Source organism: Panthera tigris, chromosome B2 (genome assembly GCF_018350195.1).
Source record: "Panthera tigris isolate Pti1 chromosome B2, P.tigris_Pti1_mat1.1, whole genome shotgun sequence".
NCBI lineage: Eukaryota > Metazoa > Chordata > Mammalia > Carnivora > Felidae > Panthera > Panthera tigris.
Genome location: NC_056664.1, coordinates 97165467 through 97189315, shown reverse-complemented (window position 1 = coordinate 97189315; position 23849 = coordinate 97165467). Strand labels below are relative to the sequence as shown.

General features: G+C 43.1%; 1 long non-coding RNA gene and 1 other non-coding gene across 2 annotated transcripts; both read right to left on the bottom strand.

The window, feature by feature from the left end:
* Nucleotides 1-4250: 4250 nt before the first annotated feature.
* Nucleotides 4251-4357, bottom strand: LOC122238879. The gene has a single exon (XR_006218031.1). It is a non-coding gene; the product is annotated as a U6 spliceosomal RNA (small nuclear RNA).
* A 3325-nt stretch (nucleotides 4358-7682) lies between these two features.
* On the bottom strand, nucleotides 7683-23629 carry LOC122238422. The gene is made up of 3 exons (XR_006217342.1): nucleotides 23423-23629; nucleotides 22836-22896; nucleotides 7683-7745 (listed from the first exon to the last, which is right to left on the bottom strand). It is a non-coding gene; the product is annotated as an uncharacterized LOC122238422 (long non-coding RNA).
* Between the last annotated feature and the right edge of the window lie 220 nt (nucleotides 23630-23849).

Here is a 23849-nt window from a genome sequence, read left to right as displayed (position 1 = left end):
TTTTACTCAGTTGAATTTTTGTTATATAGCAAGGCATCATTCGAGGCAGGTTTCATTACCACCCTCCCCAAGAATCTCTGGAGCTCCTGTCCTCTCTCCTCTGCCTCCTTCAGGCATGACACACCCTGGCAGAGCCGCCCCTAGTCATTACAGTGACTGTCTTAGGATTAATTTGGAGGACAACTATGAATGTTTTCAGCAGGGAAAGAGTGGGGATCCAAAAAACATTGAAGGTGTACCTGAAAGGGAATTGCATCGAGAAGAGGAAGTGGAAAGGATTCTCTGTTTTGGTATTATGAGGTAATAATGATAGCTAACCTCTATTTGTCACGTCCAGGCCCTGAAGTAAGCACTTTATTTACAGTATTTAAGCCCTCACAAAGACCAAATCAGGTAGATACACCAAATGCTAAATGTCATGGGGTTAAGAATTCAGGCTCTGAATGAATAGACGCTTCTCTAAAGAAGACATCTGGATGGCCAACAGGCACATGAAAAGATGCTCAACGTCGCTCCTTCTCAGGGAAATACAAATCAAAACCACACTCAGATATCACCTCACGCCAGTCAGAGTGGCCAAAATGAACACATCAGGAGACTATAGATGCTGGAGAGGATGTGGAGACACGGGAACCCTCTTGCACTGTTGGTGGGAATGCAAATTGGTGCAGCCGCTCTGGAAAACAGTGTGGAGGTTCCTCAGAAAATTAAAAATAGACCTACCCTATGACCCAGCAATAGCACTGCTAGGAATTTACCCAAGGGATACAGGAGTACTGATGCATAGGGGCACTTGTACACCAATGTTTATAGCAGCACTCTCAACAATAGCCAAATTATGGAAAGAGCCTAAATGTCCATCAACTGATGAATGGATAAAGAAATTGTGGTTTATATACACAATGGAGTACTACGTGGCAATGAGAAAGAACGAAATATGACCCTTTGTAGCAACGTGGATGGAACTGGAGAGTGTGATGCTAAGTGAAATAAGCCATATAGAGAAAGACAGATACCATACGTTTTCACTCTTATGTGGATCCTGAGAAACTTAACAGAAACCCATGGGGGAGGGGAAGGAAAAAAAAAAAAGAGGTTAGAGTGGGAGAGAGCCAAAGCATAAGAGACTGTTAAAAACTGAGAACAAACTGAGGGTTGATGGGGGGTGGGAGGGAGGGCAGGGTGGGTGATGGGTATTGAGGAGGGCACCTTTTGGGATGAGCACTGGGTGTTGTATGGAAACCAATTTGACAATAAACTTCATATATTGAAAAAAAAAAAAAAAGAATTCAGGCTCTGAGGTTAAGTCGAATCCCCTTACTTACCAGGTATGTGACCTTGGGCTATTATTTAACCCTTGGCCTTAGTTTCTCATTCATGAAATGAGAATAATATTGGAAAGATTAGGTTAAATGAGATGAACCTAAAGCATTTAGGATTAGAATACTGGAAAGGGGGGCTTTGAATATAGTGATGCCCAGGCTCTATTTGGGACCAACTGAAGAGTATGTTCTGGCACTGATTTTTTTTTTTTTTTAATGTTTGCCAGATGAATCTAAAGCAGTAAAAACTGAGAACACTGAATTCAAGGTCTCTCTTCTTTACACTCCAGTGTTTGCCTTCAGCTAGAACTATTGGCTTCTGCTCAAGAATAATGACAGACCATTAAGTATGCACAAGGGGGCAGGTCTCATACACATCTCAGTTTGTCTCTAGAACAACCTACCCCAGTAGGGACCATCCCTCTCATTTTACAGCATTTTTCCCTGGGTCACACAATGAGTGGTAGGCCCAGAATTGGAAAAAAAGGCTGTGTGGGTCCATGGCATTTGCTCCTTCACCAACCCTGCAATTCTTATCTAGGTGGGCCACTTAGCCTAGAGAAACAGAGCTGGAAACAGGCAAACAAACAGAACTCCAAGTGCAAACCCAACCAACCCAAAGCTGGTGTTTGGCCAAATCTGTACCCATCAGGTTGTTTTCTTGGATCTCTCATGTGTTTTTAAAGTTTTTGAGGGGTGCCTGGGTGGCTCAGTCAGTTAAGCGTCCGACTTCAGCTCAGGTCATGATGTCACGGTTCATGGGTCCGAGCCCTGTGTCGGACTCCGTGCTGATAGCTCAGAACCTGGATCCTGCTTCAGATTCTGTGTCTCCCTCTCTCTGCCCCTCTCCCACTCGCACTCTCTCTCTATCAAAAATCAAATAAACGTTTTTAAAAAATTAAAGTTTTTGAATCAATTGGCAACATCTGAAAAGGAGGATATTTCACCTGAAAGTCAGATTTCTCATTCTTCTTGAGAAATAAGTAACTCTGGTAACACATGGCAACAATTAGCTGCTATGTGCTCTCCAGCTCACCTCTACATCATCAGACCCTCTTCATTTATGTCTCCTGACCGACCTCTAGACTTTGAACTTAGCCACCTAACTTGTATCTTCTGCCTCAACAGGGCACAACAGAGCTGGCTCCTTCCAGCTCATGAGCAGTGACTGTGCACATCCCTACCCAACTCTTTGTTCCGTGAATCAGACTGGTCACTCGAAATGGATTGTTGTGGGAGTTATTACCCCACAGAAACTGGCGATGCTAACAGTCGAGTCTTTTGTGGGTTTTGTTTTGTTTTCGTTTTTCCTGAAAGTCAGTTTGCTGGCACACCATTGCCCCCACTCCACTCAGCTACTGTCTGGGGCTCCGAAGATGAAGATTTGTTCTAAGTAGAAAGTGAAGGGAACAGAAGCGTTTGAGAAACTACTTCAATTCTGCTAAGTAATTGATTATACATTGTCTAATTTTTATTATTTTTAAAGTTTATTTATGCTGAGAGAGAGACAGAGTGAGAGAGAGAGCAGGTGGGGAAGGGGCAGAGAGAGAGAATCCCAAGCAGGCGCCACACCACCAGCTCAGAGCCCAACGTGGGGCTCAAACCCTTGAACCTCAAGATCATGACCTGAGCCAAAGTCAGACACTTAGCCACCTGAGCCACCCGGGTGCCCCTGTCTAACCTTATTTTTAAAGTACTTGAACTTACTGTGATGGAGTAGATATCCAGAACAAGCCTCTTGATGAAAACTAAAGTTATATGTTTTACTATTTTTTAAAGTGAATCATTGAACTGGCAAGAAAGCAGGGAAACCACCAAAGTCAAAAACAAAGTTACGGTGGGACCCCTGGCAAGTGAGCAAGCTCCTAGAAAATCTGTCAAACAGCAGTGTCCTTGAGCTTCCACAATGACAGGTACCCAGTGGTGGAGACCCAGAAGATATACCCCGAAGCCTATCCTAGATCATGAGCATAATAAGAACCTATCCCAATGTAAATTGGCACAACCTCTATGGAAAACAGTAAGGAGGTTCCTCAAAATATTAAAAATAGAACAACCAGGGGCGCCTGTGTGGCTCAGTCAGTTAACTGGCTGACTTTGGCTCAGGTCACAATCTCACAGTTTGTGAGTTCAAGCCCCGCGTCCAGCTCTGTGCTGACCGCTCAGAGACTGGAGCCTGCTTCAGATTCTGTGTCTCCCTCTCCCTCTCTCTCTGCCCCTCCCCCACTCATGCTCAGTCTCTGTCTCTCAAAAAATAAATGTTAAAAAATTAAAAAAAAAAATAGAACAACCATATGATCCAGCAATCTCACTTCTGGAAATGAAATAACTATCTCAAAAAGATATCTGCACCCCCAATATTCATTGCAGCATAATTCACAATACCCAAGGCATGTTTCCCAAGGCATGTAAATAACTGTCCACCGAGGGATGAAGGCATAAAGAAGATGTGGTGTATATACAATGGAATATTAGTTATAAAAAAGAAGTCCTGCCATTTGTGACAACATGGATGAAACTTGAGGGCATTATGCTAAGAAAAGTAAGTCATACAGAGAAGGAGTGTAGTGTCTCACATATATGTAGAATCTAAAAAAGTCGAATTCCTAGAATAGTGGATTGGTGGTTGCCAGGGGTTTTTTGTGAAGCAATGGAGAGATATTGGTCAAAGGGTATAAACTTTCAGTTATAAGATGAATAAGTTCTGGGGATCTAATGTACAGCACGGTGACTATACTTAACAACACTGTATTTTATACTTGAAAGTTACTGAGAGAGTAAATCTTAAATGTTCTCACCACACACACACACACACACACACACACGAGTAATTACGTGAAGTGATGGGTGTGTTAACTAACCTAATGGTGCTAATCATTGCACGATATATACATATATCAAATAATCATGCTGTGGACCTTTTTTTAAAAAAATATGGAATGCTTCACAAATTTGTATGTCTTCTTTGCACGGGGGCTATGCTAATCTCCTCTGTATCATTCCAATTTTTGCATATGTGCTGCCGAAGTGAGCACACGCTGTATAACTTAAACTTACACAATGTTACATGTCAACTATACCTTAATAAAATTGGGAGAAAATATTTCACATAAAACACTTATATATTAAAAAAAAAGAACCTCTCTGATAAAACTGGGATTCCAAAGAGCCAAGTAAAGATGAATGTGAAACTGACTTGTTCTGCAGAAGAGGACCCCCCCAAAATTTGCCTGTATTGATCCGGTGCTGGATGGAGTAAAACCAAAAAGACATATGAATCTTCCTTGAGAGTTCATCACTACACTGTGATCTGCATGTAAGATTGTGATTTAAATTCCTGATACCATGGAATTTTAAAAACTTAATCAGTTCAAGTTTGGGGTACTCCAAACAACTGGAAAGAGCAGACACAATCTTCTCTGGAGAAGGAGATCTTGAACTTAGGCCCCAAAGAATGCCCACAGATAAAGTTTCAAGAACAGAAGTTTACAATCAGAAAACAAAACAGGGGCGCCTGGGTGGCTCAGTCGGTTGAGCCTCCGACTTCAGCTCAGGTCATGATCTCACACTCCATGAGTTGGAACCCCACATCGGGCTCTGTGCTGACAGCTCAGAGCCTGGAGCCTGCTTCAGATTCTGTGTCTCTCCCTCTCTCTGCTCCTCCCCTGCTCATGCTCTATCTCTCTCTGTCTCAAAAATAAAAAAATAAAAAATAAAAAACATTAAAATAAAAAAACAAATAAAAAAAAAAACAAATAAGGAAGCAAGCCTCCATAAGTAAGAGCAGATAGAAACAAAAAAAGATCAGATACACAAAGATTTAGGATATTGCAATAAGCAGACCCAGAAAATAGGTGTGTTTAATATATTTCAAGAAATAAAAGAGAAGCTTAAAAATATAAGCAAAGAACAGAGTTCAAAAGAAAACAAAAGCTAAATAGATTTTAAATCAAAGACTTCTTATTTATTTTTAATTTTTTCTTCCCAACTAGAGTTTAGGTCCTTGAAGACCTCAGGGCCAGGCCGAATGCCTTATAGGTTATTGTTTGCCAGTTGAAGGAAGGAAGTACTCAATTCTTCTTTTGAAAGCCAGCAGTAAGAATTGAGTTTGTGACCACAGTTTCTAAATTCTATTATAAGATTCAACAAATCACTTCTAAATTTTTTTTTAATGTGTATTTATTTTTGAGAAACAGAGAGACAGAGCACAAGGAGAGAGACAGCGAGACAGAATCCGAAGCAGGCTCCAGGCTCCAAGCTGTCAGCACAGAGTCCAATGCGGGGCTTGAACTCACGGACCAGACTGCGAGATCATGACCTGATCCAAAGTCAGATGCTTAACTGACTGAGCCACCCAGGCGCCCCCCAACAAGTCACTTCTAAAGGAAAGGAAGCCAGGAAGGCAGAATTAATGCAATGCTGCCAGCTGACAGGTCTGCGGCAGACTGCATTGGGCGTCATAAGTGGTGCATCCATTCCATTTCTCATTTGGGGAAAACTTGTACGTCTACTCCCTGGAAAATCTATTTTAAATGCCTAGTAATTAGAATCTTACATACAAATTACTTTAAAACATTGATGTGGTACTTTAAAGAAATCAAGGTCACATGGAACCATTCGTTATTCTTCAGACTTACATCTACCTGGTGCAATTTGGCATGTCCACTAGTGTGTAAAGTTTTCTAGAATAATCTAATACTAAAATCCCTACAGGGTGTGTTTCAAGGCTCACGAGACATGATTATTGCCTCTCCTACATTCACAGCTGGAAACGGAGTAAATTTGTGGAACAGGAAGACGGCAGAGGAAACATATAAAAGTTTGACAAATTTTGCAAGTCTGATGTAAACAATTTAAAATCCTCAAACTAGCAAGGTATGAGGTCTGTGCATATGTTACAGCAAAGCCTGGCATAGGAAAGTACTGGGTAAGCTACCGCGGTTGCCTTATAAGGATGGTGTATTTGAGTTTGAATGTTATTTATTAGTGATGGTTTGAATGTCTTGGAAGAAGGTTTATCCTTTGCCAGAGGAACTTCTCTTTCAATTCAGGTCGTGGCAGACCCCTTCTTGGTGGCCTGAGTAGGGATCCTAGTGCCATTAGTGGGACCTGCGTTCTGAGTCCAGTCTGCCCACTTCAAGAAGCATTCAGGGCATCTGGCCTGAGCACCTGGGTTCTCACCAGGGAGGAAAGTCTGGTTGGTGGTTCGATCCACTCTTGTCCACGTGTTAGAAAGGCCTCACCTTCATTCTGTTGCTTGACTCTCTAGATAGTTCACGTTCCTTTAATAATCACATTTCTGCACCCTCTCAGGGGTTACCTGTGCTCATTTCTGGAGAGACTACGGATGCCAACAAAATAGGTGACAAAATCGCTAAATGAGACATATGTGAGGAAGAAGCCTCCAGGCCTCCAAACACAAGTCATTTTATGAAAGCGTAACATCTGAACCACACGTATTTGCACGGCATTTAGAGCTCTTTTGCAACTTCAATTAATTCTCAAATGTATACTGTTAAGGGCTTCTTTTTTTTTTTTTTTAACTCTTAAACTTTTATAAAATCTGTATTTTGGAAACAAATAATGAAGCCAAGTGAATAATTCCATAAAAATCCACAATCCCTAGGGTACCTGTCCTGTTGAGGGAACTAACCAAACCCGTCGCTTTGGGTCAGGCTTTCCTATTCACTATGGAGAGTGAAACTCACTTTGTAGGGATCTTGCCCACCAATAAGATGAGGTTTGAGCCAAGCCCCCCCTTTTTTTCTCATTTGTTGTGTTATCAAACTACGTGGTTGAAGAGTGAATTGGTTGTCATGACAACCAACTGGAAGGGCTGTGACCCACAAGGAGCCTAGAAGTGGGAGATACTGCGGCCTGCACAGCTGGCCTTTCTCCAGTGCACAGGCAGCAGAGAGGAGAGTCCAACAGCCAGGGGATGGTTGGTGGCCTCAGAAACCATTCTCAGCTGTCCCCTGGACCTGACAGCTCAGTGGTAAGTGGTGAAATCAACTTTCCTCACCTGCTGAATAGAGAATCAGAGCCTAGCTGGGGAAACCACAGGTGGAAGAATTCCATGAGGCTGTCTGAAAGAAGTCATTTTGACCTTTTCTCCCCTCCCCCTATAAACTCAGTATTACCAATAAGTTGTTCCTTTTAAACAAATTGATCCCCCAAGTGAACAATTAGAATTGCATTCCTATCTCAAGTATAAAAACTAGTTTCTAGTATGTTTTAAGTTAGTCCTCCTCCCCTTTTCCACAGTTGTAGTATATTAATATTGAAAGCAGGCTGGTCAGAATTCTTACATCATTGTTGCTTAACTTCTGGATTCAAGAAATACTCAGAAGATGAGAATGCTTGGAAAATCCCTTCTAGATGTCCTTAATGTGGTCCCGCCTAATGCTTTCATTCTCTCAGATACTAAAAAGAAAAAACAAAAGTTTATTAACCTTGAATCTTTCAACTTATCCAATAGGAAACAAAGGCACTTAAAATATTTTAAAAGGCATCTATATTTTGTACTTGTCCTATATCTATGAGGATGATACGCCTATCTTCTTTTTCAACATATACTTTCTTTTTTTCAGTTCTTTATTGAGAAATATAACATGCTTACAGAAAGTCAGAGAAGAGTTAACACTTTATATGACAGTACGGTTTACTGAATGGCTGTTAGGAGAACATCATATAACTAACACTCAGGTCAAGAAATAGAAGGAGTGCCTGGGTGGCTCCGTGGGTTAAATATCCAACTTTGGCTCAGGTCATGATCTTGCAGTTCATGGGTTTGAGCCCTGAATCAGGCCTTGTACTGACAGCACAGAGCCTGCTTCCGGTCCTCTGTCTCCCTCTCTCTCTCCAAAATAAATAAACATTTAAAAAATATATTTAAAAAAAGAAATAGAAGATTACCAGCACCATAAAATCCCTAAAGTGCCCTTTCCCATCAAAGCCCTCCCCTATCTCCCTAAAAGTCATCACTCCTAAACTTGTGGTAATTTCTTTGCTTTTCTTTATAGCTTTCCACCTTGTTTGCAGCCCTAAACACTCTCCTTTGGTTTTTTTTTTTTTTTTAATTAAAATGTTTTAATGTTTATTGTATTTTTGAGAGAGAGAGGCAGAACATGAGCGGGGGAAGGTCAGAGAGAGAAGGGGACATAGAATCCAAAGCAGGCTCCAGGCTCTGAACTGTCAGCACAGAGCTCAACACGGGGCTCGAACCTATGAACCGTGAGATCATAACCTGGGCCAAAGTTGGATGCTTAACCGACTGAGCCACCCAGGCGCCCCTACACTCTCCTTTAGTTTTGCCTCTTTTTTTAAATTTTTTTTACCTTTATATGAATGGTATCACACTGCATATGTGATCTCTACGTCTTCTTTTGGGTCTTACTTCCTCTCTGGATAATGTGAGGTTCACCCATATTGCTATGGGCTGCTCTGCTTCATTCATTTTTGTTGCCAAATAGTCAGCTGTATGAATAGCTCTCCATCTATGTATAATCTATATATAGTTAGTGTCTCTATTCAAATGTTGATGGCTAATTGGGCTGTTTCCATTTCAGTGCAGTTGAGAACATTGTTGTTCTGGCGTTCCTAGGCATGCGTGCATGACTTCAGTCTATACTTGATAGAGGAGTTTCTGGGTCATAGGCATCTCCCGCTTCACTGAACGCTGGACTGTTCTCTGAAGTGGTTGTACCGTTTGCACTCTCACCAGCACCGGATGTGTGCGCTCTTTGTCCACATTCTCACTAGCAATTAAAATTGTTGAACCATTTAATTTTGTTAGTTTCTTTTAGTGATGATTTAGATTTAATTGAGATTTACTGAGCATCTGCTAAGAAGCAGTGCCGATACTAGGAACTTCTCTGTGTATTTAATTATCATAAAGTCACAACAGCCCCCGAAAGGAGATGATGTTCTCTCCATTTCATAAATGAGGAAAATGAAAGCCACAAGCTAGAAGTTTCCCAGCAGAGGCCGTGACAAAAGTGGGACCAGAAGCCAGGTCTGGCGGACTTACAAAGACCACACACTCTCCACGTTCCTACACAGTCTCCATCCCTGACCTCTGCTTCCCCTCATCAGCATCTGGGAGACAGATGGCTGGGTCAGAAGTATGTTGCTTAGAGTCCACCCCAGGCCCTTGCTGGGCACCAGGCCCCGGTCCTGACCTCACACACATCTCACAGACTCCACCACCTGAAGGGAACTTTACAGGTCACACTGCACTCACCCAGCTGAACCACATTTCTCTTGTTATAAACGATTCCTCTTAAACACTCTTTTAAAACTAGTTTATTCTGTTTTGTTTATTGCCCGGAACCCCACTTCCTTCTCCTTCAGCTCAGCCTTAGTCCTTTTGCAGGGGGATCTTCCCTCCCAGACTCTGAGCTACTTGAATACAAAGACTGTGTTTTAATCCCTTTAAAAAAAATCATGTGTTGTGAGGAGGTGTCAAAGGGTGTGGAGTTTCAGTTATATAAGATGAATAAATTCTGGGGATCTGTACCAACATAGGACCTGTAGTTAACAATTCTGTATTACATACTTAAAATTTTGCTAAGAGGGGAGATCTTATGTTAAGTACTCTTACCACAAAAGAAAAAAAAGGGGCACCTGGATGGCTCAGTCAGTTGAGTGACTTCACCTCAGGTCATGATCTCGCAGTTCACGAGTTTGAGCCCCACGATGGGCTCTGTGCTGACTGCTCGGAGCCTGGAGCCTGTTTCAATTCTGTGTCTCCCTCTCTCTCTGCCCCTTCCCTGCTCATGCTCTGTCTCTGTCTCAAAAATAAATAAACATTAAAAAAAAGAAAAAAAAAGTAATGAAAAGAAAGAAAAAAAGAAATGGGGCAAAAATAAACTTTTAGAGGTGATGATGAATAAGTTTATGGCCTTGATGGTGGTGATGGTCTGGGAGAGCACATACTTATCTCCAAACTCATCAGGTTGTATACCTTAAATATATACAGCTTTTTGAGTATCAGTCATACCTCAGTAAAGTGGGTAAAATATGATGAAACGAAAGGAAATGAAATAAAGTAGAAGGAAAGGAAAGGAAAGGAAAGGAAAAAGAAAAAATTGGATGTTGAATGCTCAGACCAGGAGCAATATAGGAGAAAAAGCACAAGGCCCAGGGGACATGGCTGCTGTCCCCTGCTCCATTCTCAGCTCACCCAGGCCATTTGACCTTCCCATGTCTCAATGTCTCCTTCTATAAAATGAAAAGGCTAGCCTAGACAATCTCAGAGGCACTTGGTGCTAGCATCTGTGACTGGGCTAATTAATTTCTTCAAAAAGCATTTACCTAACACCTTCTGTTTGCATCCTTTTATAAACGAAACTCTGGCCCATATCATTAATATTCAGATAAAATGCCACAGAGCTGTTGTGTTTTCCCTTCTTTACATGTTCAGGGATATTTGTTATGTCTTCATGGCTTACCTATTTCTCACCACCAGATTTAGTTCTTTTTTAGCAAGAGCCATCTTTGTTATTTCCCCACCAGACTGGAAGCTCAGTAAGGCCAGGGATTTGAGGCCAGGGATTGTGTCTCATTTGTCTTTGTATCTCCAGCACATCACAGATGTTCAATAAACATAGAAGGAAGCAAGGAAGGAAGGGCAAGAGGGAGAAAAGGAGGACTGATGTTTAGAATCTTCCCATACTTGTGATATCACTGAGCACAGAGACGGTCGATATTTAAACCACAGTCCCTGTCCGTACCGGGTGCCATTGGTTGCAAGCTCTGACCTTTCACTGAACCAGTAGATCATCAGAGCTATACAAAATTACATTTTTTTTACTGAAGCCTTTCACGGGTACCTAATGGTATTGTGGCCATGATAAAGGATGCCAAGTGTCCCTGAATGCAAAGGAGAACAGAAATGAATCGTAATACAGTTACCAGACTCATTTGGCTTTTAACCATAGAAAGTCGACAGCTCTGGGAGATCCGTTATTTCTGCTGAATTGGTGTTTAGTATAAGGCAACCTGCTCTCTGCTAGTTGTTGTTAGTGTGTTTTAGAGGTGCTGTTTAGGAAGGTCTAATTTTCTTTATCTGGGTCCAGCTCTGAGTTCTGCCAAACTTCCTGGGGACCCATGACTTATTATGAATATGCCCCAATTACATTTCCTGCCCACAGTCACCAGGTCCATGTCCCTAACTCAAGTGCAAAACACAAAATTTTACTTTGCTCAACCTAGTTCTCCTGTGCTTAGCCAGGGTGCTCTCCTGCTCTCACATGACAACGCTTTGCCCTCTGAAAAAGAAGTCTTTGGACTTCCGGACCTCTCCCTCAGGGGCAGGGGGTGCAAAACAGACTTGCCACCCCCACCCCCACCCCCACTAAAAGGTCTGACTTTAGGCTGGTTGTGGAGGATCAGGCTGCTGATTTATGTTTTCTTTACCATTTCCCTCTAAGGTGTCCAGGGGGAGAAGACTAGTCTCTAGGTAGACAGGTGGACTCTACTTTTCGAAGCACCAAAACGAGCCTGGAATAGAGCCAGGCTGACTTCAGACTCTTTCTGTCTACAAAGTTCTCATGTCTCAAACCAGCTGAGACTTGGGAGAGGTTCTGAGGGAAGGTCCCAGGGGCTGAGCCTCTAGACAGCCACCTACTTCTCTCACTTGTGGAGGAGCTGGGGTCCTGGGACAGTTTCTGGCCACAGGTGACCCCTCCCCTTCGCATCCCCCTCCGTAATCGCCAGGTATTCAGCAACACTTCCGGAGGGACTCTGTGGGTGAAAGGTGCTGTGTCAAGTGCCAAGTAAATCCCTGACTTGTCCCAAAGCTCTCAGTCTCCAAGTGCTATGCTAATCCAACTCCGAAAGGTCAAGCCCCGTGTAGGCCCATTTTTAAAACTAGATGATACACTTCTTAAGGGTTAGGATATGTCTTAGCTTTTTTCCCCTCCTGCGTATCCTGGAGCCACTGCGATGGCTCTGCCATATCTTCTAACCATTGCCTGAGGCTGAAAAACACTTTCTCACACATCCATGTGTTACGATTTTCAAATGGTATTTAAGCACTGTCACGAATACTTGTCATTATGAATTATTCTCAATTAATGGATAATAAAGTAGAGCCACGATCATGGGAGATGCCTGAGTTCCTTTTGACACTAGAAGGAAGCCCTTGTTTATAGAAAGGTGGGCAAAAGATACAATAGATATTTTGTACCTGACTGATGGCCCTATAGCCCCATTCAGGGATCCCTGGCTTCCTGTTCTTTGGGGATTAGGCGAAGGAAAGATGTCAACACTTTCTCATCAGCAAGGGGGTTCTGCACAAGTGGATGATGGGCTTGATGTCTTTAAACTCCTGCCTTAGTTGGCCTGTAACTGCTGTCATAGGAAAGATTCAGCTTGGGGAAAAAATATCCCTTTTTAAAAAGAGATGAGCTACATACAAAAGCCCCTAACATTTATTCTGGGTTTTATAACCACCACCACTCCCATTCTAGTCTTGCATTTCTCTAAAAAATGGAATGGCTGCTGAAAAGTAAATGAATCACTTCGGGGATGAGACCCAATTCTGGAACATTTTTCTCCCGAAAGGGTAATTTTTCAGAATAATCTTGAAACCGGGGCTTGCCAGTGGAGGCCTTCATTCGTATTTGCACCGTTGTTTGCCTGCACGAACCCAGCGTGAACCAGGGGGGTTGGTCTACTCTGCGTCCTGAGCCGAGCGCTGGCCTAGTACTCCTGGTCTGGTGTAGATACCCCTTGCTGCTGCCATCCTTGCTGGAAGCATCCGTGCAGTGCTGTTTGACATCACTCTCTCCGCGGGTGTTGCTGTGGATTGTCATGAACCGGCTTGCTGTGGGCTCCCCACTCTTGCTGCTGCCAGCTGTCATGGTCCCTTAGATCCGTGCAAACGGCCACCATCAGGGAGCCCCTGAGTGCATTCGGCGGCCCAGCAGGCCTCTCAGGCGGGTCAGCAGCTGAGCTCTGCATGTGCTTGCAACCCCCCAGTGCTCCCAGAGCACAGCCCCACCAATGCCTGCCAGTTCCACAGTTGTAATTGTCTTCACTTTAATTCTCTGCCTCAAGCTCCTTTCGTTTCAGCCTCCAGATTTTCGCCTGGTGAAAACACTCCCTGCGAAGAATGGCTTGTTCTTAGGCCAGGTTTTCCAGTTTCCCCAAGAGTCAGCCTGAGGCTGCTGCCACTGTACTTGGAGAGGACAGATCCCTTGGGAGAACCTACTCGCCAAGGCCCGAGCAGGCTCCCTCCTCCTCAAGTGCCTTCATCTTCATCACTCCCGAGGCTTCCACAGTTCCTTCTCATTCTCTCCTGCCAGCCACCACGTATAACACGCTCGGAGGGTTGGAGTGGGAACAGAAAGAGCTTTAGTAAAGTCTCAAGAAGCATTTCTTAACTAAAGTGAAAATACACAGTGACCCCAGTACTGTTGTTCGTTTCCCAGCTTAAGATGCCAAGAAATTACAATGATATTTCTGAAATAGGAAGGGGTGACTCTGCAGAAGCAGAAAGAAATCAAAACTGGCTGAGCAGCTGACCACAGACGGTGTCCTCCTACCACGGCTAATGCGATGAGGTACCTAGACTGAAGTTGACAGAACATGGTGAAATTCAGCACAAAGGACCAGGAAGAGGCCGTCTCTTAACTGCCCCACATGCTTATATACAAACTCGATTCAGATCAGAATTAACGTTTCTTGTCATCTCCGCTGAGCCCTGTGAGGGGCTTACGCGGTAGGCAGTCCTTTATTTCCAGGTAGGAGAGTTGAGGCCAAGAACCGGGCTTGGTGAGAACAGGGCTGGACCTTACCACAGCACCTGGCTCCAAATTCATCCTTCCTAGAATCCCCCCAAGAAGAAAGTATCTTTCCCTCTGCCTCTGGCACCTCTTTCTGGCAAGTGTCCGTAATTCCGCTGGTGTCACTGTCTTACTTAAGTAGAGAATCATGTCAGAATGGGAGACACATTTAGAGACTGTCCATAGTCTACAGTCACCCTGTACCAGGGCACATTGTGTGCGCCCAGAAGGTTCCAGGAGGGTCAGACACACATGATAGTAGTCTGATGCCCATCTTTCTAGAAATACATCTTTCCTCTGTGGCTCTCAGGGCACTTCGCACATCGTATTCTTTACCTGCTTTATCACAGTGAGGGAGGTCACAGCCAGAACCCCTATTTTGCACAGGGAGAAAGAGAGGCAGAGTGAGAGAGGAAGAGCAGAAACACACATCCCTCCATACTGGCTACCTTCACTATCGAACTTCACAGCCTCCGCTTGTTTTCCTCAGCACCTCTCACTGTTTTACAGAAAATTTAAAAGAAATTCAGGTGAGTTGGCAGGTTGTGTTTTCCTCAAAGCGGAGCAAGCGTCCCCAGGCTGCCCTCTGCAGAGCTGGGAAGAGCCAGGTCTTTGCCTGTGTTTACTGGTCTCTTCCTGCCATCTTGTGGCTGCGAGCCAAGTGTACATGCAAATTCCAGTCTTCATTTCCCAGGCTCTCTAAACAATCAGAGTGAGTTTCTATCCCTTGCAATCTACACCATGGGAGGAAGAATCCACTACACGCATGATTCATTTACCCCTTAGTATGAAACAAGGAGAAAGAAACTGAGAGCATCGTACAGTTATCAAAAGAGGAGCCAGAAAACACCAGATGCCAACTTTTACCAAGGTGAACTTTTGCTGAAATTGGGTAGATGAGGTGCCCGAAGAATGGGGACCTTCCCATTAATCCAGCTTTGGTTCTGAAGTGCGGGCTAAATATGCTTGAGAATAAACTTTATGAACAAGTCTTAATTTAAAAAAAAAATTTTTTTTAATGTTTATTTATTTTTGAGACAGAGAGAGACAGAGCATGAACGGGGGAGGGTCACAGAGAAAGGGAGACACAGAATCCGAAACAGGCTCCAGGCTCTGAGCAGTCAGCACAGAGCCTGACGCGGGGCTCGAACCCATGGACCGTGAGATCATGACCTGAGCCGAAGTCGGACGCTTAACCAACCGAGCCACCCAGGCGCCCCAACAAGTCTGAATTTAACGATCATTGCACCCCCCCACCATTAGTGATATTCCAGAACACTTTGGATGCCTCTGTCCCATAATTCAGCTAAATTTACTACTCTCTAAATGTTTTGGCAGGGCCTTTTCATGTTTTGAGTAATATAACATAGAAACACAATAAAAGGAATTTCTTGGCTCATATAACTGCAAAAAAAAAAAAAACAACAAACAAACAAAAAAAAAAAAAAAAAACAAAGGTAAGGAAAACTTCAGGCATGGATTGATCCAGAAGTTCATGTTGTCTTCAGGGTTCTGAGTCCTTGTCTGTGTGGTTCTTTCTACCCTTGCCCTTCGGTATGTTGGCATCATCCGCAGGCTACAGAACTGACTGTGGCAATGCCAGGCCAGACCTTGTATCTTCATGCTACATAGTCCAGACCAAGACGAGCTATCTCCTTTGGTAGTGCCCAGAAGATCAAGGAAGCTTCCTGATCAAAAGCCCTTGTTAAGTATTTCCTTGTATCTTTGTGAGGCCAAGACTGGTCCCTATCCCTAAGCCAATCACAATTGGTTCTTATCCCTAAGCCAATCACAATGCCCAAAGCAGGGGGTAGGATTCTCTGACTAATGTAAGCCAAACAGGGTCCACTCTGGAGTTAGGGTGGAATCAGTCTCACACAGCACGTATGGCTGCCACAGAATGGGGTGGGAGCATTCTCCAAAGAAAACTGGACCCTGAATTTTGGTGGGAGAAAAGGAATAGATGCTAGGGAGGTAACCAATAAGAGTGTACCACACTCTTTTGCACTGTTGGTAGGAATGCAAACCGGTGCAACCATTGTGGAAAACAGATTGCAAGTTCCTCATAAAGTTAAAAATAGAACTACCCTATGATCCAGCAATCACACTACAAGATATTTACCCAAAGAGTACAAAAATACTAATTCAAAGGGATACAATACATATACACCAATGTTTATAGCAGCATTATCTACAACAGTGAAATCATGGAAATGGCCCAAGTATCCATCTATTGGTGAATGGATAAAGAAGATATGAGATATATAGTGGAATATTACTTAGCCATGAGAAAGAATGAAATCTTGTCATTTGCAATGACAAGAATGGAGCTAGAGAATATTATGCCAAATGAAATAAGTCAGAGAAAGACAAGTACCATATGATTTCACTCATATGGGGGATTTAAGAAACAAAGCAATGAACAAAGCAGGGGAGGAGAGAGAGGCAAACCAAGAAACATAATCTTAACTATAGAGAACAAACTGATGGCTACCAGAGGGGAGGTGAGGGGGATGGGTGAAATAGGTAGTGGAGATTAACAAGCGCACTTGTGATGAGCACTGGGTAATGTATGGAAGTGTTGAATCACTATATTGCACACCTGAAACTAATATAACATTAATATAACACGAACAAAAACTTTACAAAAGTACCACACCACTAGTTTCCAATTTTTTTCATCATATACCCCCAATCAATAAACATGATGTATATTTAATACATAAATTATAGATTTACACTAATGTAGCATCTATTTGTACACTATAATACCAATATATATATATATATATATATTTATGTATGTATCATTTTTTTCTTCCAATTTTTTAAAAATTCCAGTTAGTTAACATACAATGTAATATTAGTTCCAGAAAAATGTATTTTAAAGGCTGAAATTAAAGTAAAATCATAAACAGGTTTTACCTTATTTTATTAACAGTGTTGAAAAATCTTTTTCTTTCTCAAGACTATGATTGAAATAGCAAAAAAATCTGATTAAAACTGGGCAGAAGATTCACAGAGCTAGAACAAACAATCCTAAAATTTGTGTGGAACCAGAAAAGACCCCAAATAGCCAAAGCAATCTTGAAAAACAAAACCAAAGCTGGAGGCATCACAATCCAGACTTCAAGCTGTATCAAAAGCTGTAACCATCCAGACAGTATGGTGCTGGCACAAAAACAGACACTTAGATCAATGGAACAGAATAGAGAACCCAGAAATGGACCCACAAACGTATGGGAACTAATCTTTGACAAAGCAGGAAAGAATATCCAATGGAATAAAGACAGTCTCTTCAGCAAGTGGTGCTGGGAAAACTGGACAGCGACATGCAGAAGAATGAACCCGGACCACTTTCTTACACCATACACAAAAATAAACTCAAAGTGCATGAAAGACCTCAATGTCAGACAGGAAGCCATCAAAATCCTGGAGGAGAAAGCAGGCAAAAACCTCTTCGACCTTGGCCGCAGCAACTTCTTACTCCACATGCCTCCAGAGGCAAGGGAAACAAAAGCAAAAATGAACTATTGGGACCTGATCAAAATAAAAAGCTTTTGCACAGTGAAGGAAACAATCAGCAAAACTAAAAGGCAACTGACAGAATGGGAGAAGATATTTGCAAATGACATATCAGATAAAAGGTTAGTATCCAAAAAATATAAAGAACTTATTGAGGTCAACATCCACAAAACAAATAATCCAGTGAAGAAATGGACAAAAGACAAGAATAGACACTTCTGCAAAGAAGACATCCAGATGGCCAACCAACACATGAAAAAATGCTCCACATCACTCATCATCAGGGAAATACAAATCAAAACCACAATGAGATACCACCTCACACCTGTCAGAACAGCTAACATTAACAACTCAGGCAACAACAGATGTTGGCAAAGATGTGGAGAAAGAGGACCGACCCCTTTTGCACTGCTGGTGGGAATGCAAACTGGTGCAGCCACTCGAAAACAGTGTGGAGGTTCCTAAAAATTAAAAATAGAACTACCCTATAACCCAGGAATTGCACTAGGAGGTATTTATCCAAGGGATACAGGTGTACTGTTTCAAAGGAGCACATGCACCTGAATATTTATAGCAGCACTATCGACAATAGCCAAAATATGGAAAGAGTCCAAATGTCCATTGACAGATGAATGGATAAAGAAGATATATACATATATACATATGATATATATATACATATATATGATATATATATGGTATATGATATATATCGTGTATATACATATATATTATATATGTATGGCATATGATATATATGGTATATATATATGGCATATATATATGGTGTGTACATATATATGGTGTATATATATGTTGTGTGTATATATATATATATGGTGGATGTGTGTGTGTATATATATATATATATACACCATATATATATATATATATATATGGTGTATATATATATGGTGTATATATATACATACATACACAATGGAGTATTACTCAGCAATCAAAAAGAATGAAATCTTGCCATTTGCAACAATGTGGCTGGATCTCAAGGCATTATGCTAAGTGAAATAAGCCAAACAAAGACAAATACCATACAATCTGACTTATATGTGGGAATTAAAAACAAGCAAACATACAAAAAACCGAGTTCACAGATACAGAAAACAGACTGGTGGTTGCCAGAGGCAAAGGTTTTGGGGATGCAGGAAATGAGTGAAGGTGGTCAAAAGGTCGAAGTTCCAGTTATGAGATAATGTACAGAACAGTAACTATAGTTAATGCTACTGTTGCATATTTGGAAGTTTGATAAGAGTAATAGATCTTAAAAGCTCTCATCACACACACACACACACAAATTTTGTATATATGATGACCCATACAACTAGACTTATTATGGTGATCATTTCACAATACAGTATATACAAATATCATTATATTGTACACCTAAAACTAACATGATGTTGAATGTCAATTTTTTCCCAACTTTAAAATAAGATCGTGACTGGAAATGTTTTATTGCCTTTTTAAAATTGTAGTGTAATACTTTATGATTCAAAGGCCTAGTCCTGGGTTTATTTCTATGCTTGGTTTTAAAGGCTGTTGTTGCAGAAGAAGATGTTTATAGATTCAAATTAGGAAAATTGTATCAATCGCTGCACTTACTAATTCATGATACTAGTATTTCAGTTCTATCTACCACTTACGAGGTTCTTTTCCACCTTCTTGACACCAAAAGGTATTGTGTTTTGTGGGTTTCTTTTTTAAACAAATGAACCCTTAATTTGAAAGACTGTTTTTTAAGTGTGCAGATGTGGGAGTTCTTACTAATGACACTTAACATCACTTTTGGCCACAAATCCTATTATGATGCAATATTCCCAGACATGTTCAAAATGCTCTCTTTGTACAGCTGCTACTGCTATGGGAAGGCTGCTCTTTTCTCACACTCATTTAAAAACATCACCCATCCCTTGAAGGTATCACATTAAAACATACTCATTGGTAGCCCATTACTAAACCACTGATCCCAGGAAAGGCGGGCATAGTTGGAACAATTACGTTTTCTTCTCTTATTTGGCCGTTTGTCAAGGAAAAAATGTGTAGTTCATCTTTAAGTCCAGCAATTCTTTTAATTTAACCCCAGAACCTCTCTGTGGTACAAAAGATTTTCATGGCCAACTCCTTTTCCCCACCATTTCATTTGCAAAATATCATAAAGTTCCTATTGTTTATTTAAAAAAAAATTTTTTTAATGTTTATTTGTTTTTCAGAGAGAGAGATGGAGAGAGACAGAGCATGAGCAGGGGAGGGCAGAGAGAGAAGGAGACACAGAATCCGAAACAGGCTTCAGGTTCTGAGCTGTAGCACAGAGCCTGACACGGGGCTTGAACTCACAGACCATGAGATCATGAACTGAGTGGAAGTCAGATGCTTAACCAACTGAGCCAGCCAGGTGCCCCTAAAGTTCCTATTACTTAAAGGTCTCGTCTTTATAAATTTTTTTTAATGTTTATTTTGAGAGAGAGAGAGAGAGAGAGAGACAAGCACGAGCAGGGAGGGGCAGAGAGAGAGGGAGACACAGAATCCAAACAGGCTCCAGGCCCTGAGCTGTCAGCACAGAGCCTGACACCGGGCTCGAACTCACGAACTGCAAGATCATGACCTGAGCCAAAGTCAGACACACAACCGACTGAGCCACTCAGGTGCCCCTCAAGGTCTTGTCTTTATAGAAGTAGCCATGTTGATGACATCCTGTAACACCTAAACTGGAGTGTGAAGTGAGTCGTCACTAGCAAGGACAAGTGAGGGCACTGAGGCCCAGGCCTCCTCACTCCAGCTGCAACCTCTCCCTGGGGAGTCATGTGACTGTGGCTGTCTGACAAGGGGCCTGGAGAGGTGCCAAGGGCAAGCCAGATAGCAAAAATCAGTAAAACAATTTTTATGTCTAAATTTTTCATTTATTTCTAAATCGATAGTAAGCAATACAACAAACTAGAGCTGCTTATGCTTTCTTCCTGCATCCTAGTGCTCGTCAAGTGCTCCTGGGGTGTGTGCTCCCCCCAGTTTGGAGACCACTGCCCCTGATGGTACTTCAAGTGTGCCAGTCTTGCCTGCCCCTCCCCCACCAATATAGATTTCTAAGCTTCTGAAAAGCAAGGGCTGGGCCTTATCCTTCTCGTCCCCCCCAAGAATCTAGCACAGGTAGAGCAAAGCTCAGGTGCTCCACGCCCCTGGGTTAATGGAATGAGGGGCTCCACCAACAGCGAGCCCTCTCACGTGCAGATGCCCACCAACCCAGTGGGGGCAGGGCTCAGCTGAATAAAGCCTAGACCTCATTCTTGAGGCTTCTTCATGTACTGGGATGAGAGATGTGTAAATAAGGGATGGCATACAATCCAGGGCAGGACGTAGTAGAAGCTGCTGGAGAAATGCAAGAAAGGGCTGTGGGAGCATGAAGCTAAAGACCCTTGGTTCTGGCTCATTCTCCCTAGAAGGATTGAGAAAGGCTTCCTGGAGGAGGTAGCATGCTATTCAGTGGTACAGGTTTTGGTACCATTGCAACAAGGGGAAAGGATGGAGAGAAGATGATGGAGTGGCCTTTAGGAGATGTCACGAAGAAGAACCTGTCAGGGGAACGTATAGATGGAAGAGGAAGAGCTCACCGTGTCACTCGCAAGGACAGACTCAACAATCCACAGGTCACGGGAGGGGACAGTAAGGTAGCCCCCCCTACAGTGTTCCAGGTACATTGGGTTTCTAATAAAAAATTTTGCACAGTGAACAAAAAAGGTCTTTAGATGCAGACTCACAGATGTTCTTTCTGTTCCTCCCACATTCCTAACACGGTGCTGCCTTAGGGTCCTTGCAGCAGCTTCCGTCTGTCTTGAACACCCTCCCTCGAGGTCACACAGTTGGCCCCCTACGTCATTTGGGGCTCCACTCAGATGTTACCTCCTCAAGAGCTTCTCTGACCTGATCGAGGGAAGCCTGGCACTCCCCATCACAGCACCTTCTCCACTTTCGTCTCAACACTAAGCCTACCTGGATGTTTTCTTGTTTATTTTTACAGGCACTTGTTAACTGTCTGTTCCCCTCACCCCAACACACACATACACACACACAAATATAAGGGTCAGGGCAGCTGACCCTTATAAATAAATATTGGGTAAAGACTTCACTTGTATCCTCTTAAAATACTTGTTACAAGGTAAGTTTAATAAAAGTCTCATTTGAGATGACCCCAAATCCACTTATGGGGGAAAATAGAAAGAGAAAGGGGGCAAGGGAGACAGAGAGGGATGAAGATAAGAAAGTAGAAATTGCTCCAGTGAAATCTGATGTATGAGGTTATAAGACAGCTTTAGTTTAACTTATTTGTATTTATTTATTTATTTTTTCAAGTTTATTTATTTTTGGGACAGAGAGAGACAGAGCATGAATGGGGGAGGGGCAGAGAGAGAGGGAGACACAGAATCAGAAGCAGGCTCCAGGCTCTGAGCCATCAGCCCAGAGCCCGACATGGGGCTGGAACTCACGGACCACGAGATCGTGACCTGAGCTGAAGTCGGACGCTCAACCGACTGAGCCACCCAGGCACCCTTATTTATTTATTTATTTATTTATTTATTTATTTATTTATTTATTATTTTTGAGAGAGAGAGAGAGAGCATGCGCACGCGCGCGCAAGCAGGGGAGGGGCAGAGAGAGAGGGAGACACAGAATCCAAAGTAGGGTCCAGGCTCTGAGCTGTCAGCACAGAGCTCAACACAGGGCTTGAACTCACGAACCATGAGATCATGACCTGAGCTGAAGTCGACGCATAACTGACTGAGCCACCCAGGCGCCCCAGTTTATCTTCTTTTTAAATCTAATGTTTCATTTCTCTTATTTCAGTTAAAAAAAAAAAATCACTGTGTTCTATGCACCTCTCAAAGTTACCTTACTTAGGTTGTAGAAAAAAAGGTGGTAGAACTAATAGACACATTAAAATCCCTCGGGGATGTAACTTCGAGTATTTGATTTGTCCACAAATTTCTCTAGAAATGTTAAATGTCTTAAGTCCTTGTTTCCCAGTCTCAATCATCAGCTTCTCTGAGAGCATTTATTTAAAATGCAGATTTCCAGGCCCCTCCACAGAAGACTGAAACTCAGGAGCCTTGAGGTGGTCTCCAATAATCTGCATGAGGCTTCACAGGTGGTCGTGTGGCTCGCTGGGTCTGGGGGCAATACAATAACTTACCTTTTCCCGATCGTCCGGAAAACCGTATCAATGCTTCGTTGTACCATTGGAAAGCTCATGGCTGGAAAACAGTGTTAAAAAGGTGAAAGATTTTGCTTCAAACCTGCTGATTATAACGTTGGCATTTGGCTGGACTCTCTCCAAATGTGCCAGACACTTGGAGGTGTGTCGTGGGGGCCCTGGCCTGCCTGAGAGGAGGGCAGCTCACCCTCGGCACTTCTGGCATCAGTGCCTGGGCCGGGACACCCTGAATTTGGTGCCTTCCAGAAAGCAGGTGGGCGCTTGAGCCCCTTCCCTGACTAGGAGAGGCCACTGCACACATCTTAACGTGGGGTCCCTGGGCCACTCGAGAATCTGCGCAAAGGCCTCAGAGGATCTGTGTACAGAATGGGCCGTGTTTCCCTTGCTCTGAAAAGGCCTCTGGGCATTCATGCTCAGCTCTCGATGGAGCCTGACACTGAAGAGGTGAAGCCTCAGCTTAGAGGCTGATACTGCTTGCCATGGCATCATGGTGCCAGTGGGTCCCGCTGCCCTGCAGGCATCATGTCCGGGGAGGGAGGCTCAAGCCCGGCCCTCTGCCGGCTCACCTGTGCTGCCAGGCTGGAGGCAGGCCGCAGACAGACAGCAGCGAGCGTGGCAGGAGGAAGGCTGATGGTCAGGGAGCTGCAGTGGACTGCTCCAGTCATCATCTGGGTCTCTGAATTCAAGGGGCAGCTTCCTCGGGGTCCCCTCGCAAATCCTTCCAATGGACCTGAAATGTCAGGCCGAAGAATGGAGCAGAGTGGGTATGTGACCCAGCACGTCTCTCGGGAAGAGAATCATAGATGACCATGATCACCAGATGCCTGACCTTGCCACGTGCTCATCCTCATAACAGGCTGCAAGGTCGGTGTGCTTTGCCCCACCCATTTTACAACGGGAACCTGCAGGCAGGGCGACCTTAGGTAACACACCAAGGTCACGTGGCTATCTAGAGGGTCGGACTCCAAACAGCAAGCTGGCCCTCCGTGGAAA